Genomic DNA, 20,087 nt, shown 5'->3' on the forward strand with positions numbered 1-20,087 from the left:
GTTCAGTCCAAGTGTCCTGTGAATAAAGATCAATAGGACTACTGTTGAGCAATGCATTGAAACCCCTGCACATTCCCAGTTGTTTGTAGAAACTTTAATGGTAAATGCTGGTTCTGTTACTTGTGTAGCAGCCCGTGGGGTGTACGGACTAGAATAGGTCCCCAGCAACCTGTGCTTGTCAGAAGAGCTGACTCAACGGGTCATGTGTCCCTGGTTCATGACAGCATGAATTGTTGCTTCTCATATCAATCAGTGTATTATCTGGTCCAGATTGATTATTTACAGGCCACTGTCATATGGCTGGAGTAAACAAACAAACCTGTGAAGCCTTGTGGTTAAGGTGTTTGCTGATGACTCTAATCGCCTGAGTTCTGTTCCCAACACAATGAAGCCTATTCTTGATTTCCCTCGCTTTATGATAATGCAACTGAAAAATATTTAAAAAGTGGATAATTTGTTACGAATTTTCTCGAGAAGTCTGAAAGTTTGAATATGATGTGTAGCAACACAATTAGACATTTGCTTATGACAGTAAAATAAAAATGTGTTCACTAAACCACAAGAGGTGACATTCTGTAACCAATGAAGGGAACCAAACCCATGGACCAGTTCCCCCACCAGCGGTGATGTGATGCTTAGTAACTTGGAGGTGATGTTTAGTAACTTGGAGGTGATGCATAGTAACTTGGAGGTGATGCTTTGTAACTTGGAGGTGATGTTTAGTAACTTGGAGGTGATGCTTAGTAACTTGGAGGTGATGCTTAGTAACTTGGAGGTGATGTTTAGTAACTTGGAGGTGATGTTTAGTAACTTGGAGGTGATGCTTAGTAACTTGGAGGTGATGCTTAGTAACTTGGAGGTGATGCTTAGTAACTAGGAGGTGATGCTTAGTAACTAGGAGGTGATGCTTAGTAACTAGGAGGTGATGCTTTCTCTCCCTCCCTCCCACCCCTGTTACTACTAACCCTCACAGCTGTAAAAGGTGACTATGCTTGTCGTAAAAGGCGACTATGCTTCGTAAAAGGCGGCTATGCTTGTCGTAAAACGAAACTAACGGGATCGGCTGGTCAGGCTCGCTGACTTGGTTGATGCATGTCATTGTTCCCAATTATGTGGATCGATGCTCATGATATTAATCACTGGATTGTCTGGTCCAGACTCGATTATTTACAGACCGCCGTCATATAGCTGGAATATTGCTGAGTGCTGCGTTGAATAACAAACAAACTAACCAATAAAGCCAGCATTCCAATGTGAATAAGTCAGATCGTAACAACTTATATTACCTGTGTTTCAAGATATTTCTGACAGGAAAAAAAATGTAAATTGATGCAAGTTATGTTTTGATTATTTACAATTTATCGTATCGCAATACCAGTAATTTTGTTGGCCATATCTGTCTGAGATGATATTTGAACCAGAAGTAGGATTAAACTTACTTTAATGTAAAGAGACGTTTTCATGATTACACTCGAGATGGAAAGGCCAGACCTGGCCTGGCTTCATCACCAAGATGATTCCTTAAACACAGTCAGTTTGTATGACTTAAGAACCTGAGGATCCACTAAACAGTCCTCAGCATCTGAAACTTAATATTAAACAGTGATCCAGGAAATTGTGTCATTTCTTAAGCAAGTAATACTATCCAGACAACAAAGAATAAGTCTGATTACATCTGGATTATGTTACATCAATCACAGGGCTAAATGGTAACTCGGCCATACAAGCTGGAGATGAGTGTATCATCTTACTTGGAGAATTCCATTTTCTAGAATACGCTGCTCATTGGGGATGCTTAAGCCCCACAATATATAGATAGTTTCACTTCGGAATGGATAACACTATCTTGTGTGACTGGTGAAATAAGTGAGTAGGAAGACAGTACTTGATTGCAGCGAGAAATTGCTTGAAATCTGACAAGGCTTATTTCAGAAATAGTCTGTGGAGATCAGTGATGACATATCATCGTGGTTTGGCATTTGGTCGTTCATATTAGGGGCTTCTTGTGTATTCTTGATTTGTCAGGATTTGAAAGTTAAATCAATAATGCCACTCTTCGTACAAAAAAAATGTCTAATTTTATTTATCATAAGGGTACTATGTTTGATGATCTGAGTGTCATAGCGCTGTCTATTCTTACTAAATTTCTTATAAAAATAAACACATATGAACGATAGGCCGTCTTACATCTGACTATCATATGTGTGTTATTGCCAATAAGGATAGGTCTGGTTCATTATGACTCTTTGAATATGATAGTGAGGAGGAAGATAGACTATCTTATCATTTATGTTTGTTCTGACAATTATTGCTATTTTTGATCACTTAGGCAACGGTCACATTATTTCATGAAATATTGTGGTGTGTGTTTTTCTCATCAGTGTCATAAACTCTTGTTTTAATTTGTAAAAAAAACTATATTTGATTTATCAATAATTTAGGCAAGGGTCACATTTCTTCTTGAAATATTGTGCTGTATGTATTTTTCTGATCAGTGTTATAAGGCTTTTGTTCTATTTTGGTGAAAACAATAGTGTTATATCTGTCTAGGATGCTGGTTGTAATATAACCTTGCTGAGGATGATACATCTATTTCCATCCTTGTTTGGGGGCACAGGCAGCCCAGCCGTTTAAGGCGGGGGTAGCCCAGTCATTCAAGGCTGGGGTAGCCCAGTTGTTTAAGGCGGGGTTAGCCCAGTCTTTGAAGGCGGGGGTAGCCCAGTCGTTGAAGGTGGGGGTAGCCCAGTCGTTTAAAGGAAAGGTAGCCGAGTCGTCTAAGGCGGTGGTAGGCCAGTCGTCTGAGGCACCCAGTTTGCTGTGGAGAGTTGAATCCCAGTTTCTTGGTTTGCCAGCACCATGCTCGTGCTCGTGGGTTTCACCAAGTGGGAAACATCTTGACCTGCATTACTTTGGGCTTTCCTCCAATATCAAGCTGATATAACTGGAATACTGTTCAAAGCAGAGTTAAACCCAACTCACTCACTCACTCACTCACCCACTCATAAACCCATGTTTTTTCTCTTCCCTGACAAGAAATTAAATCCTTGAGAACAGAAGTCTGACTTCAGCCACTTCATTTCTAATGCCAAATCGCCCACCTGAAAAGAAAAATTTGTTTGCAGTCATGAAAAAAGTAATTTTAGTCCATTTTATTAATGATTTCTGATTGTTTTGGTGTTCATTTTAGCATGAGATGAGTGTTTTGTAATACCAATTTGTGTATTGCACCTGTTTAGGTAATCTAATGATCTAAACTTAAATTGAATGATGTCATTATTGTTGTCAGCCAAGCAGTCATTTTTGAAGTACCACATCGAGCCATTAAACAACTATTTATTTTTCATATTGACACACTGTCACTAGGTAGCCACCATATAGGTATGTGTCGTGGCACCACAATAACAATGTGACTGATTCCTGTTGAGATTCCTGGCTGGAAGAGGTCCCCAGTCACATATGATTGTCATAAGTGACTAGACAAATTTGGTGATCAGGCTTGGCGAGTTTTGTCACTGTATCCCGACAGTATGAGGCATTGCTCATAATATCAATCTGGTTTATCTGGTCCGCACATGATTATTTACTGGCTGCCGTCGTACAGCTGGAATATTGCTGAGGGTGGCATTAAACAACAAACAAACAAAACTGACACTAGTACCAAGGGGATTTTGTCTAGCAGTGTAAGCTACTGTGCAGAGTTGTGTCCCTTGTGTACCAGGATCTCCTCTTCATGGGTTCAACCTCATATTCACCATGTTTGTGATCTTTGGTCTGTTGGTACAATACCCAAGACGTGGGTTCACCAACATGAACATGTCTAGATGCTGTGTCTGTGCTACAGTAGCCTGATACATTGCCATGTACCGTATTCGACGTAATAAGCGCCCCGCCCTAATAATTACGATCTTTCAACTCTTTCACCAAAATTATAGTCAAATAAGATTTCTAATTTTGAGAGTGCCCTTGGCGGTCTTTACGTCGAATACGGCACTTGATATTCTGTGTCAGCAAAGTGTACTGCTTGGCTGAACCAAAACCTCTTTTTTGTACACAGGAACTAAAGCATAACCAAATAAAGTAATCATCAGTGATGGAAATTAATGCCATAAGAAGATGTTATTTTTCCGAAAATTGACAGATTTGATTGAAATCAAAATGAGGATGATCGCTGATAACAAATTTTGGCAAGGATCAATCTTCATTAATTTCTGTTCCAAAAAGCTTGCAACATGAACTTTAGCAAAAATGCTGGTGGAAGTTTTGACAAACATGTTTTCCATATTTTCAAAACGTCTCAAATAACAATTTGAACATTTTGAGGATTTAAATTGCTAATGAAATAGGTTTGATGCTTGGACATGCCATGCATTAAGATGATAGATTTATAATTATTTATGTAAGGTAATATGATCTATTACTTCCTTGCATACTAGGAAACAAAATAAGTAGCAGTATTGGCATATGAAAGTGACAAAATTCTATCCACAAAATCATTTAAGCATCTAGGCTATTGGTCAACCAGAATAATTATTTTCTCATGCAAAAATGTCTTTTGGTCTTATCTCCAAGTGACAATGCACCATTCTGAATAGGTCATTATGGGGTTAGGTGGGGGTTTGCCGAAGGGGAATTGGTTAGCTACTTACTGGCAGCAATTTCCTATTATGTATGATTCAATTCTGTAAGATAACAAGTTTGGTCTATATTTATCTTGCCCCAGGCTATTGCTTAACCATTCTGTTCCAAATGAAAGAGTAGTTATTGTCTTTGAGGCAATTGGTAAACCTGACAACATGATGGCATCGGTCAAATTGGGTTCACTCCACATGGGTCATCATCCCTAAAAGGGTTCTGTTATTATGCATACATGCTTTCCCGATCTTTATTGTTAAGTCATTTCCCAATTAAGAGACCTTGTGATGCTATGAAATGTGTTGGTTTGGGAATTTTGATGTGGAAGTGCCGTTTCTTATATTTTGGTGTGTGGTAGTGCTGTTTAAAATGTTGGTGTGTGTTAGTGATGTTGTTTTATGTTACTGTGTGGTAGCAATATATATTTTTGTCATTTTGGTGTTTAGTAGGAATGTTTTCTTCATTTTCATGTTTGGAGTTGATGTTTTTGGAGATTCAGGATTGGAATAAGTCCCTAGTAACCTTTGCTTAAATCAGAGTGAGTGAGTGAGTGAGTTGGGTTTAACGTCGCTTTTAACATTATTCCAGTTATATCACGGCGTGTCAGCTTAATGTGGGAGGAAAGCCCGAAGTGATGCAGGTCTCAGACGTTTACCACTTTGGTGAAACCCACGAGCACGGGTATGGTGCTGACAAACCTAGAAACATAATCAGGGTGAACCGGGATTCGAACCCACAACCATAGGTTTCTGGCGTGCCCAAGGGATGCAACTCTGCACAGCAAATCGGGGCGCCTTAGACGACTGGGCCACCCGTGCTCCCCCTTAAATCAGAGCCAACTAAATGGATATTGTAATCTGTCCTCAATGACTTTGTGGATTGATTGGTTGATTACATCGGACTTGATGGTGTGGGACCTTGATGGTGTGGGACTTGATGGTGTGGGACTTGATGGTGTGGGACCTTGATGGTCTGGGAGCTTGATGGTGTGGGACTTGATGGTGTGGGACTTGATGGTGTGGGACCTTGATGGTGTGGGACTTGATGGTGTGGGACTTGATGGTGTGGGACCTTGATGGTGTGGGACTTGATGGTGTGGGACTTGATGGTCTGGGACCTTGATGGTGTGGGACTTGATGGTGTGGGACTTGATTGTGTGGGACCTTGATGGTGTGGGACCTTGATGGTGTGGGACTTGATGGTGTGGGACTTGATGGTGTGGGACCTTGATGGTGTGGGACTTGGTTGATTGCATGTGTCTTTCCCAATTGCATGATATTAATCACAGGACTCTCTGGTCCAGACTTGATTATCTACAGACTGCCGTCAAAGAGCTGGCATATTGCAGAGTGCAGTGTTAAGGAAAAAAACAAATAAACAAGCAACAAAAAGAAGGAAATGAACATGAGGATTGAGATTGACCTATCCATTTTCTTTCAGTGTATGTTTTAGATTACCATTTCCAGCATGTTGGCGCTCTGATAATAGATTAAAGCCAAAGTTAATTGACATTTCATGTCTTCTTTGCAGTGTGATTTCTTTACCTATTATCAACAAGATTCCAACATAATTATGTTTCGATATCAAAGGTTGTGTTGTTTAGATGATAAGGGTTCCAATATGTTTCAGAAGAGCTCATCTTGTAATTTAATGGCCTTGGTAAAGAGATACCATCATTAAAAGTCTTTGTACCAAATACTCTTTATAATGTTGTGCTAATACCTCACCAGAAACTGACTTCAAATCTCTTTTGACAAACATCATTGATTTACATTGGTATATTATGTCAAAATGTACTATGGCAAATTTTAAATAGATTTCAATACCGGTGCCAATGCTTTGAATCTTGGTGATGGAAATGTGTGATGGGATTTTTACAATTGATTTATGCATACACAAACATTTTTCTGCAAACATCATTTCTGTCCGATTGTTATAGTGTTGTTTTTCCCTTGATCTTCAATGGATGTTAGACGACTGTACTTTGTAGCAGTTCATGTGCTTGGTTCCTGAATTATCCAAGGTGGCAACATTGCTGTGTATATTTTTGTGTTGGAAACATGTCACGTGAACTCTAGCTTCTCGAGGGGCGATGGGGTAGCCTAGTGGTTAAAGCGTTCGCTCATCACGCCGAAGACCCGGGTTCGATTCCCGACATGGGTACAATGTGTGAAGCCTATTTCTGGTGTCCCCCGCCGTGATATTGCTAGAATATTGCTAAAAGCGGCGTAAAACCATACTCACTCACTCACTCACTCTAGCTTCTCGAGGACCGAGGCTGTGACACATTCTTATATGAGTTGGTGTGGCATCAGAATGTATGTGTGTGGGGCAGTAGTGACAGAATGTGGGGCATGCGGTTGATTGAATATGTATTCATGTTTGTGTCCGTTAGGGGCTGAGGATATTTAAAGAACAAAACATTCTGCAACATTGGGTATGCTATATAACATCTGTCACTGCGTGCTACAATGTTAATTGTTTAGCATTAAGGGACTAAAACAGGGACTGGTCGGCTCGAAGTCAGTATACTGTGTCTGAGTGGGGTATTCATGTTAAACTGCGGCATAGTATCTCAGTGAGCTAGCACTATAAATCGGCATCAGTCCGGACTAGTACAAGCAGCCACACAAACACACACACGTACAAGCACGTCGCTATATAAGTGCAGTAATCTTGGACGCAACGTTAAACCCCATTTCACCACCACCTTTCAACATATATGGAGATTCAAGGGCATTGAGAGTCTCTTTCACTCTGACCTCCTCCCCAATGCTGGTGACTGAATACATCTACACTAACAGAATGTCCGCAACACCCACAGTGATCATCATATCTAACCTCAACACTCTGTATTCCTTTTCCTGCAGGGCTGTAAATCTCAATCCACGACTGTAGTTCACTCCCTCCTTATCCCCAACTCCTGCCATCATATTCTGAATACCTACACCCACATGGTGATGAATATGCCACCCCTTCCTCCACCCTCAACCCTCCACCCTCCACCCCCCCATTCTGGATACCTGTACTCCCCTTGGTGCCACCCACAAATAACCACCCCTTCCTCCACCCTCCACCCTCCACCCCCATTCTGGATACCTGTACTCCCCTTGGTGCCACCCACAATAACCACCCCTTCCTCCACCCTCCATCCCACCCCCCATTCTGGATACCTGTACTCCCCATGGTGCCATAGATCACACCCATGCCCATCCTCTCCGCCTCTTTAATGTTGTATATTCTATTCATGTAACATTGCCATGATCAAACACCCCAGTGACTTGACATTTTGGTCAGTATCCCACCCCCGCGATTGACGTAGATACCCCCAACATCTACACCCTCTGTACACAACCCCATGCAGGCCCCCCTTGCACACCAGTCTCGGGTACTACCGAAGAGACGTCTACATACTGTTCTCATACCTACATTGCGCAATTTGCTTGTACATGTTCCAGATTGTATCTTAACATTCACCATGGCTCAGAGGGGAAATTCGGTCCTCTCTGTTATGGAAGATTTTCTGGCAGCAGACAGCTGGTGTTGGTATCTGGTCAAGGCCATAGAACCTTATTGTATCAATATTATTATTCAAATGAGCAGCCTTTGACATTACAAACTTACACACTTGTAGCAAGGGATACTAATTGAATTACATGAGGTAGAAAGAATTGTCATAATGGCAGGTAGGACCACCTCCGTGGTCTAATGGTAGAGCGTCCGCCCGGAGAGCGGAAGGTCCGGGGTTCGATCCCTGGCCGCATCATACCAAAAGATGTTAATAGATGGTACTTGTTGTTACCCTATATATTGAACCACACTCCCATAAGCAAATAAGAAATCACCTATGTGGATTTGTCAATGTAACGTTTATCAACTTCTACTTAATGACCGTTATTAGGTGTTTGTCCATTTGCAATATCCTATTGACAAACATGAGTTCACACATGAGCCAGACCGCCTCCCTGGTCTAGTGGTAGAGCATCCGCCAAGACAGCGGAAGGTCCGGGGTTCGATCCCCGGCCGCGTCATACCAAAAGACGTTAAAAAATTGTATTTGTTGTTGGCGTTCGGCATTAAGGGGCTAAAACAAGGACTGGTTGGCTTGGAGTCAGTATACTGTATCTGAGTGGGGTATTCATATTAAACTGCGGCATGGTATCTCCGTGTGCTAGCACTATAAATCGTCATCAGTCCGGACTAGTACAAGCAGCCACACACACACGCGTGCATGCATGTCGCTATATAAGTGCAGTTATCTTGGATGCGACGTTAAACCCATTTCACCTCACCATAATGGCAGGTTTCATATCATAGGGCATTATGAACAACAAATTTTCTTTGACAAAGGTGTTGGTGCATTGTTTCATTGCATGAATATTCATTGTGAGATAAGTGCATGCAACCATCTCCGTCTGGCTGTAATGGAATGAGATGGTTATGCTCAAGCGATGATCATTTTGTCTGGAAAACACTCCTTTATGGAAATGTAGGAATGATTGAAATTGTTGTGATGCATTTCAAAATGATATTCTGAAGAAAACACAGAATTTCATCAGCCAAACTTAACCTCATTTTGTTGCATATGGAGACCATTAGTATTCATATCTTTTGAAGATGTTGACAAGATCACACAATTCATAAACTGGCTTGAAATATCATCACATGAAGAGGCCTATATATACTCTTCAGAGTTATCTCCCTTGATGTGTTGTGTGATGGAATCTCTCTCTCTCTCTCTCTCTCTCTCTCTCTCTCTCTCTCTCTCTCTCTCACTCTCACTCACTCAATCACTGCTGAATGCCTGCTAAACCTTGCTATCTGTTTGAAGTCTTTTAGCAATATATGGATGTGTAAATTTCAGTTTTCATAAGCAGTCACTATTTTTGTCATATTCACTTTTGTAGTGTGAGGATAATAATGAAGACTTTCGTTTCCCCACAAATGAATCCTATGTCTTACACCTTTTGCACGGATTATCTCATACACTCCATTATGGTAATATGGTGTCTTGGAGATCACCACCCATTGAACAGATTGACCTTCATTAATTGGTTTGATAGTGACAATAATTCTAGGCAATCTTTGGCTATTCATCAAAAATCATTTATTGTTTATCAGCTCAATATACTGTTTTAGACTGTATAATTTCACTTCACAAACTCCTTATTGGCACTGTGTAATCCCGGCACTGTGCTCATCTTAAATCATGATAACTCAATATTTCTTTTCGATGATCGCATGGCAGTCGGGTAGCCTAGTGGTTAAAGCATTCGCTCGTCACGCTGAAAACCCGGGTTTCGATTCCCGACATGGGTACAATGTGTCAAGCCTATTTCTGGTGTCCCCTGCCGTGATATTGCTGGAATATTGCTGAAGGCGTCGTAAAACCTCACTCACTCACTCACGCACTCACTCACTCACTCACTCACTCACTCACTCACTCACTCACTCACTCGATGATCGCGGGGCGGTCGGGTAGCCTAGTGGTTAAAAGCGTTCGCTCGTCACGCAGAAGACCCGGGTTCGATTCCCGACATGGGTAAAATGTGTGAAGTCCATTTCTGGTGTCCCCCGCCGTGATATTGCTGGAATATTGCTAAAAGCGGAGTAAAACCATACTCACTCACTCACTCACTCACTCGATGATCACAAGGATTTTGATTTGACAAGGTATTTCTGTATCTGATGAAATTTAAACAAGAGCCTCTTATAGAAACCCTGAATCTACCAAAGCTCACATGCAGGTATGTGGAGAATTTGTTTTGAAGGGGTCCAGCCAAAATAACAAGCATGTGGGTATTGTTCCCCTCACAGCGGATATAAAAAGAATAGATTTGTTGTTCCTTGGCATGTGAATGTATAACGTATTGTATGGAGCGAATGTCATTAATTTTGATTCTGTCACTGTATAGGATCGATGTGTATATTGACACTGAATGTCAGCTGTTTTGGGGGCGAAACTGACGTCACAGCAATTGGTGATGAAATATCATTCCTCTACACAATGAATGATATGTCACAGCAATTGGTAATGAAATATCATTCCTCTACACAATGAAATGATATGTTTTGTTAACAAAACACGTATCGCTGAGTTCTTTGAGGAAACTGTTACCAAAACTCCTTTATTTGTGTTTCATAACAATATAGTTGCTGTATTAATAAATTCCCAGGTGTTGTGAAATATCAATACAAGTCATACAAGATTTATCCACTAGTCTCCAGTACCAGCAGCTGCAGGATCGTGGGTGATGAGGCTGTAGCATCCCTCCACTAGTACCATGAGCTCTAATAGCCTGTGTTTCATCATAATATTCAAGTTTATTTGACGCCTCCATAGTCTAGTGGTAGAATGTGGCGAAACCAGAGATCAGACTAATATTTATGTATGTATATTATATATATGTTTTTTGCCAGATTTATTACAGTTAAACCTCTCTAACTCACGATCCATCAATTTTATGTATATTTAAGGTACTATGTATATTGAAAGGCTCAGTATTTCAACGGTATTTTAAATTATGCATGAAACAATTTCTAAGTGTGACGTCACATGCTCGATTCAATTCTCAAATTAAAACAATAGAGCTTTGCACAGTAAAGCTGACAATGCAAGCGCTGCACAGAGTAAACTGGCTTCAGTCTTGTTTTTTAATAGAAGCAAATTGAAGAGAAAGCTTGTGTGTTTTTCTTATGGGTGAGTTACAAAATACTAATTGCCAGCTTGATTAGGTTAGAAGCCAGTGTATATCAAGGCCTAGATTACAATATCAATATGCATTGGTTGTATGAAGCCCATCAGACAGGGCCTACCAAGGGTTCTTTGCGGCCAGCCGAGTACCTCTGTCAAATTGTCATTCCATTGTCCATTCATGTGATTCTCATCTGTTCTGGTTCTTTTTGGACTAGACCCCCTCTGTGGTCTAGTGGTAGAATGTCCGTCCAGAGAGTTGAAGGTCAGGGGTTTGATCCCCAGCTGCATCATACCGATAGACATTAAAAGATGGCACTTGTTGTTACCCTGTTTAGTGTTCGGCTAAAACAAGGACTGGTCGGCTCAGTGTCTGAGTGGGGTATTGATGTGGCATGGTATCTCAGTGACCTAGCACTATTAATCGTCATTTGTCCGAAGAAGAATGCACGCACACACGCACACGTCTATGTAAGTGTTATAATCTTGGATGTAAAGTTACGACCCAATTACATCTCACCTCACTTCAAGCTTATTTCCCAATCTATCATGTATATTTGGAGAAGCTGATCTGAATGGTTCTAGTTTCTAAAAATACCAAAAAGGTTGTTGATGTTAAGTGTTAATGTGAAATATTGTAAGCTTTTAAGTTGAATGACAGTTGTTGTTTTTTTAATCCCCCCTACCTTGCAGGGGCATATTGTCATCATCAGGTCCGTTTGTCTGTCCGTCTGTCCTTCCATATCTCATTTCCGGAGCATAACTTGAAAACCGTGAAAGATTTTCCATCTTACTTTGGTACATGTATTCACCAGGGGCCCAGGGGCTGAAGTGGTGGCTTTTTGGGGGTACTTTTAAGGGGGTACTTATCATCTTCTGATGACTCTTGTTTAATACAGTGTTGATGTTGAGTGTGTAATTACAGATATTAGAACAATATCTTATATCTAAGAATGCACTCTGAACCATTTGGTGTAAGTGCTTTGTTATTTCCTCATGCCATTGTTGTGTGAGTTGGCTTCCTCTGTTGTAGGACACACATGGGGATATGTATATAGGAAACAGTACTTAGGATGTGCGTGAACATTTTGTCAGGAACAATATATCTGTTGTGAATAATTGCAGATTAGGACAGTATTTAACGTGTATTATACAATGTTTGTTTCTTTGCTGAATAACAATTTTGAATAGTTATTAGTTTTTCATATTGTTATGGAAATGTGAGTTGGGAGGCATTTATTTTTGCAGATGATGAAAACTTGAATTGCACAATGGGTTGAATTACAATTTTATATATGGCTACAACACCTCAATTATTACATTTCCATACAATTTATAAAAAAAAGTGAAATGGGGGATTTTTTTTTTAGTTAAGTTTATTTTGAACAGATTGTTCAAGGCATCTGTGTACATAAAACTGTCTGTGGATGTAATTTAATTCACTTGAAGCATAAACTTTGCACAATTTTGCATCAAGTGAAATGATGTGAGGCAGGGATTTCTATCAACTCACTCACTTAACCCATATGGTCGCTATTTGGCCAAACTATTATCTTTGTGATTTGTCAGCTGACTCATTCACTTAACCTACACAGATTAAATTGGGGGTTGACGTCCTCATCACTGTGTGACGTCCTCATCATATGTGGTAATTGCAGAAGTTTGTTTTGTCTTGAAGGGATCTTTGTCAAAATAATTCTTTACAAAATGTTGAAATTACTTCAGGTTCTATGTAGACATGAGCTTTGCCACAATGGATAGAGGATTTGAGAGTTCATGCCCAACCCATCCCAACCCAACCCAACCCAACTGAATTAAGACAATTTTGAAGTTCCATTGGTATGAAGCAGCCAGCTTTGTGACTAATTGAAACATCCTTTGATAGAATCGGGCCTGAAGGCATACCCAAATTTCAAAATGGCCCAATTATGAACAAACACTGGTGCAAATGGAATTCCTTGGAGGTGATGTGAAATGGGGTTTAATGTCACATCCAAAATTATTGCACTTACATAGCGACGTGCATGCGTGCGTGTGCGTGTGCGTGTGCGTGTGCGTGTGAGTGTGAGTGTATGTGTGGCTGCTTGTACTAGTCCGGACTGATGCCGATTTATAGTGCTAGCTCACTGAGATACCATGCCGCAATTTAACATGAATACCCCATTCAGATACAGTATACTGACTCTGAGCCGACCGGCCCTTGTTTTAGCCCCTTAATGCCGAGCGCCAGACAGGGTAACAAAAAATACCATCTTTTAACGTCATTTGGTATGACACGGCAGGGGATCAAACCCCGGACCTTCCGCTCTCCGGGCGCTTTTACCACTAGACTACAGAGGTGGTCAAATTCCTTGGATGAGTGTGTAGTGAAAGTATGGTATATCTCATGTCCAGTTCCAGGAACGTGAATACCCTGTCATGACCTTACCTCAAACCCTGCACTGGTCAGCAGCAGATAGCCAGGAATGGCCGATATGTAGGTAAGGTTATTCTTGGACAACTTGAGGTCACTTCCGCCCTAGTAAGTACTGACTGACTGACGGGCAGCAGGTGAAGCACCAACACCTATTGGTCAGCATTCTCATACACGTGGCCCACCCACAAGTCATTTACTTCTGTCTCAGAATGGTCACTTATGTCGAATATTGAATAGTCACTGCTTCTGCTGAATTGTCACTTCTGTTGTATAGTCACTGTTTCTGGAGACTAATCACTTCCTAGTTAAATAGTCACTGTTTCTGGAGAATAGTCACCTCTGCTGAATAGTCACTGTTTCTGGAGAATAGTCACTTCTGTTGAATAGTCACATCTTTTAAAAAAGGTTTAAAATAAATGAAGTTTTTCAGTATTCTGTTCACATCCTTTGCAAAAAAAACAGTCACAAAATCTGGCTCAGTCCTGATTAATTTTGACCCGTGAAGATTCCGGGGTAGAATAGGTCTTCAGCAACCCATGCTTGCCGTAAAAGGTGACTATGCTTGTTGTAAAAGGCGACTAACGGGATCGGTTGGTCAGGCTTGCTGACTTGGTTGATGCATGTCATCGATCCCAATTGCGTTGGTCGATGCTCATGATATTAATCACTGGATTGTCTGGTCCAGACTCGATTATTTACAGACTGCCGTCATATAGCTGGAATATTGCTGAGTGCGGCGTTAAACAACAAACCAACCAACCTGATTAATTTGAGGCCTTAATTTGTGACTTTGGCGTTACGATGTTGCATAAGTCAGACGTTGCATAAGTCAGACGTTGCATAAGTGAGTCGCTTAACTGGACAAATTAACCCAAATTGTCTTCAAAAAATATTTTGATTTCACAGAATTAATATCTGGCTATATGGTGTTTTGTGAACTGATATTCAGCCTGACAGATTATTTTGTGCGTGTGACAATTTCATGCTGAATTGTCTTCAAGAACAGGTTCCTTTGAGGAATTAGGTTTAAATATATTAATTAGGTATTAAAAATATAAAGAATTCCACAGATCGGGATGCCACAGAATTCAAAATTTTCCTGTGTAGGAATGTTACATTTTGTGATGGTTGACACAGACAGGTTTACCCTTCTTTCTGATTTGGATCTTTGTCCTTTGCATGAATATGTTTTTATATGTGGGTACAAGACCAATGACTGAGGAAAGAAGTTATAGGATAAGGAACTGGTTTACAGTATGGGGTGAGGTCAGCCTAGTGACTTACGCTGTTTGTTTTCTGCATCTCCGCGTGAGGTAAATAATGTCTTTCTGGCCGCCAGGTGAAGGCAGCAAAACGCTCTTGCCAAACACGTAAATATCGACAGGGGTCGACCAGGTGTGTAAAGGTTGATCAGTGTGCTTTTTCGAACCAGTGGGATAACATTATTTTACCTGTGTTTTTAGATGATCATTGAGAAAAAAGAAGCTGCTGCTGGAGGAGTGGTTGATATCTATATTTAACATGCTGACAGATTAACTGTGTGGAAACAGCTGTATAATATTTTATTTTTGTTAGCACAATTTATTAAGTGCCTTTGATGTAGGATATTTTGGATGGCTCTATCCAGTGCATTTTGCCCCTTGAAAAAGAAGGATTTCAGGTGGGAACAAGAATTTTTTAGGACTTAATAACGCTTTAATAGATGTTGGTTGTGATGGTGTGTGTCGTGATGGCCACAAGTATAAATAATCCAATCAGGGTCCGGTAGCAGCCATTTGTTGTAGCTCAACTGTGCTTCAAGGAAAGAACTGCAGCCCTTGATAACTTTTCTGATCGTTATTATATGCCATGGTATGATATGTGGGGCGGGTAGGTGACCTTCTGATTAAAGCGTTCGCTCGTCACGCGGAGGACCCAGGTTCGATTCCTGACATGGGTACAATGGGTGAAGCCGATTTCTGGTGTCCCTCGTCCTGATATTGCTGGAATATTGCTAAAAGCGGCGGAAAACCAGACTCACTTCTCCCCATGTTTGATATCATTATGTGGAGTTTGTTTTCTTCTACAGCTATTTGATGCTTAATCGACCCGTGAAGATTCCGGGGTAGAATAGGTCTTCAGGAACCCATGCTTGCCGTAAAAGGCCACTATGCTTGTCGTAAAAGGCCACTATGCTTGTCGTAAAAGGCGACTAACGGAATCGGTCGGTCAGGCTCGCTGACTTGGTTGATGCATGTCATCAATCCCAATTGCGTGGATCAGTGCTCATGATGTCAATCACTGGATTGTCTGGTCCGGACTCGATTATTTACAGACCGCCGTCATATAGCTGGAATATTGCTGAGTGCGGTGTAAACAACAAACCAACCAACCATACTGATGCTTAATCTTTGCAGAGATTTAAATGCTTATAATCTGTCAGCCGTATGATAATGATGATGATGATGGTGATGATTTAATGATAAATTATGGAGGACTGCGAATATTTAAACATTGCAGCATACACAACTCAATATTGCCATTCCTGAAGTATTGCTCATATCTGTTTTATCTGTAGTGTAGTATTGTTTTATTTTGAGAGCCCATAGTTCTAACCATATACTACACATGTGCTCGAATTACTTTGGCTAGGGTCAAACAAAAGTAAGAATGAGTAATCAGAAGTTTAATAGTTTTTAACCTGAACATCATTTTGGATACTGATGTTGTTTCAGATATTGTTTCATTTAATTCATTTATTCAATTCAATGCAGACAAATCTGTGGGGATTGTGGGTCAGAATATGTCCCCAGCAACCCATGCTTGTCGTAAGAGGTGACTGAATGAATCCTGTGGTCAGGCTTCCCACTTTGTTGATGCATGTCATCTATCCCTATTGCATGGATCAATGCTCATGTTATCAATCATTGGATTATCTGGTCCAGATCCAATTACAGATTATAGATCGCCATCGTAATGCTGAGTGAATTTTTAAACAAAACAAATAACTAAAAATCAAACAAACAGACCAGACACCATCATTAAGTACGACTACATGGACCCGTGAAGATCCGGGGTAGAATAGGTCTTCAGCAACCCATGCTTGCAGTAAAATGCGACTATGCTTGTCGTAAGAGGCAACTAACGGGATCGGGTGGTCAGGCTTGCTGACTTGGTTGATGCATGTCATCTATCCCAATTGCGTTGATCGATGCTCATGATATTAATCACAGGATTGTCTGGTCCAGACTCGATTATTTACAGACAGCCATCATATAGCTGGAATATTGCTGAATGAGTCATTAAACAATAAACAAACAAAACATTTACATTCTATCCACATTGCTACAAACTGCTGATTGATCTACACATTCTGAAGTGTGTTTTGTCGTCATAAACTGACAGTTGGGAGCTTTGATAGAATTCGCCTGCCTCATGCGGGCTGCATTCACAGCTCTTGGTCCCTCTCATGGATTGGTATTTGTCTAATTTGTCTGAAAGTGTTCCCATGAGATTGGTCAAAGCGTAAGAAACGGGGATGAAGTCAAATTCCACAGAGTGATTTGTGTGCCCACAACCCTTCGGTAATGTTTTGAAGTGTTATTAGGGACCATGCTAAGTGACTCGGTGGTCAGCCATCTGCTGCTGCTGCTGCTGTTGCTGCTGCTGCTGCTGCTGCTTTGATGTACAGATGAGTCAAAGGTCGAGGTCACTCTTGTTTAATTAAAAAGATGAAATAGTCTTTAAAGGAGAAGAGAAATGGTGGCATTTTCTAGCATACGTATTGTTTGTGGGAAGAGAAATGTTTTAATCTGTGTAAATTAATTATTTCGGCTTAAATTTGGATGGTTTCATGAGCCTGAATTGCATTCAAAAGGAATATTTGTCTCATGATGATCATAGTGACGATGATGATGATGATGGTGATTATAATCCTAGTTGAATAGATACTTGTATCTGCAAAGAATTCTATTTTAGTGAATAGACCGTGTTCACAAATGTGGCAAATAGAATATAACCTTTCATTGATATTTAAGTCCTTTCCTCTAGCTATTAGAGACTAAAGGCCTCTGCTATGTGAATTTATTTGAACAGTGTAAGAGTAGCGTCTAGCAGACAACGTTATGTAAGTGGTACTGTCAGCTGCCTGAGAGATGTCGTATGTGTCATCTGCCTCATTAACATCGATTAGTGTACCAGGTATGCAAATACAAGGAAAATCGATCAAGGAGATAGAATTACTATTTGCCTAATCACCACTCCTAAGGCAGTATTTACCAACTATTTACCTTTGTTTTCCTTTTTCAGCTGGCCACCTCCTATGGCCACATCATACTAAAAGACATAATATCATGGTACTGTTGTTTTGATGCCAGATGCTCGGTCGTCTCAGAGTGAGTGTACTAAACAAGGAAGCCCCCCCACACACACCCACACATGCATGCACATCGCTATGTAAGTGCTATAATGTTGAACTTGATGTTAAACCCCATTTCCCCTCCCCTCCCCTCTAAATACAACCATGGACAGGGCGGCCAAACGGTGTAAGGCGCCACTGTCCTCTATGCAGATTTGCAACCCATGATATTCTTTCAACTGATTTGAATCCAAAATCAGTCAGCACCCTGCTCATGGGTGTCATAAATCAAAGCGTACACTCTTCTCACTGAAGACCCAGGTTCGATTCTCGACATGGGTACAATATGTGAAGCCCATTTCTGGTGTCCCCCGCCATGATATTGCTGGAATATTGCTAAAAGCGGCGTAAAACCATACTCACTCACTCACTCACTCATAAATCAAAGAGGTTACCATCTGCAGCCAGCATCACTTTCAGTTTTTCTCCCCCATTAAGCTGACATGCTGTAGTGAGGACACCTGAACTTACTCACTCCTCAAATAAGTCAGATTGCGATTTCTTTTTAAGCTGATGCTTTTCCTCCTGTTATCTCCTGAATTTGATAATCGTGCAAAACCTGGTAAATTGGATACCAGTAATTACCCTTTGACGTTCAGTGTTTTGAAACTATCACCATCGTCTACAATAAATACAGGTTGTGTGTTGGGGGTCGTGATTATAAACATTTCTTCATTGTTTACAGTAGCAACCGCTTGTCCGTATTAGCCTTTTACCGTTCCATATAATTATTTTTCTCTTTGCTTAGCAAAGAACAAACGAAAAATATTATTTGAGGTGTTAGCAATAAATCATGTTTAAAGATTACGTGTCAGACAGGGAGAGAGTCTGCAGACCCCCACTGGTGCTAATTTAAGCTCCAGTCTGGCCGGCAGGCATTGTCAGGTGTTGCAAGTACACATCAGATGTTATGAAGAAACATTAAAGTATAAACCTGGAAACACAACGACGCTACCACTTGCATTTAGGATTTTCCCCGATGGTGTCTTAAGGAGTCCATAGCAGATAATGGAAGAAGCAGACGTGCATCTGCGCCAACTGTGCCGTCTGCTCCTAGGCTCAATTGTAGTCTACTTCTCGTTTGTTTCACTGGATTCCTGATGTTTATGAAATCTGGTCATGTTTGGTAAAAGCTGAAGTGGACACTAGGGGTTTTGGTTTGTTTTAGATTAATAAATCATCGTAGCTGTTGTTTCTAAAGAGGTATGTTCTTGTGGTGTTTATAGTAGTGAGTCTCTGGTGTTGGGTATAAGTGTTCCAGAAACTTATAAGGGGTGGTTGGGTAGCCTTGTGGTTAAAGTGTTCGTTCATCATGCCAATATCCTGTGTTTGATTTCCCACAAGGGTATATTGTGCGAAGCCGATTCATGGTTTTCCTGTGGATATTATGTTGTCTGCACATTGTTTAAATGACCTCACTCACTCACTCACTCACTCACTCACTCACTCACTCACTCACTCACTCACTCACTCACTCACTCACTCACTCACTCACTCACTCACTCAATCAATCACTCTTTTATGTATCTTGAAACTTTTATATCAAGCTTTTTATAGTGAAAGGAAATGATAATCCATTATGACGAAGCTTCTGGACAACACACCAGGTATTATTGGATACCCACATGCATTTTAAGTGTTCACCAGGATGTGAAACCTCATGTCATAAAATGGGAAGTTATTTTGGAAAATTTTCCAAATATAGAGGTAAATATAATCAATGATTTCAAAATGCCAGTGCCAGAGAACAATCAGCCATGTATGTCAGCCGATAAGCTGGTGCTGATGGTATATTACTTGACATGAAGTGGGAATTCACAATGGGGAAAATTGAAAAATCATCCCTCTTGTCACACAAACCTGGTACAGAGGCTGCCATCATTTTGATTTTCTATGCTCAGATCCAGACGAGACCCTTAATATAGTTTCTCCATCGTTGCTTTGATTTC

General features: G+C 40.7%; 1 protein-coding gene across 4 annotated transcripts in view; it reads left to right on the forward strand.

Annotated features, from left to right (window-relative positions):
• LOC124132806 (G protein-activated inward rectifier potassium channel 3-like) overlaps window positions 1-20,087 on the forward strand; it is a 140,844-nt gene that overhangs the window by 65,027 nt on the left and 55,730 nt on the right. Inside the window, exon 1 of one of the 4 annotated variants that reach the window (XM_046496944.2) lies at window positions 13,731-13,806. The exons of the other annotated variants lie outside the window; for them this stretch is intronic. The gene's annotated coding sequence lies outside the window, so the exon portion shown is untranslated. Of the gene's footprint in view, window positions 1-13,730; window positions 13,807-20,087 lie in introns of those variants that run through there. 4 annotated transcript variants of the gene reach the window in all.

The sequence above is a fragment of the Haliotis rufescens genome, unplaced genomic scaffold (genome assembly GCF_023055435.1).
Source record: "Haliotis rufescens isolate VD_foot unplaced genomic scaffold, xgHalRufe1.0.p SCAF_11, whole genome shotgun sequence".
Taxonomy (NCBI): Eukaryota; Metazoa; Mollusca; class Gastropoda; order Lepetellida; family Haliotidae; genus Haliotis; species Haliotis rufescens.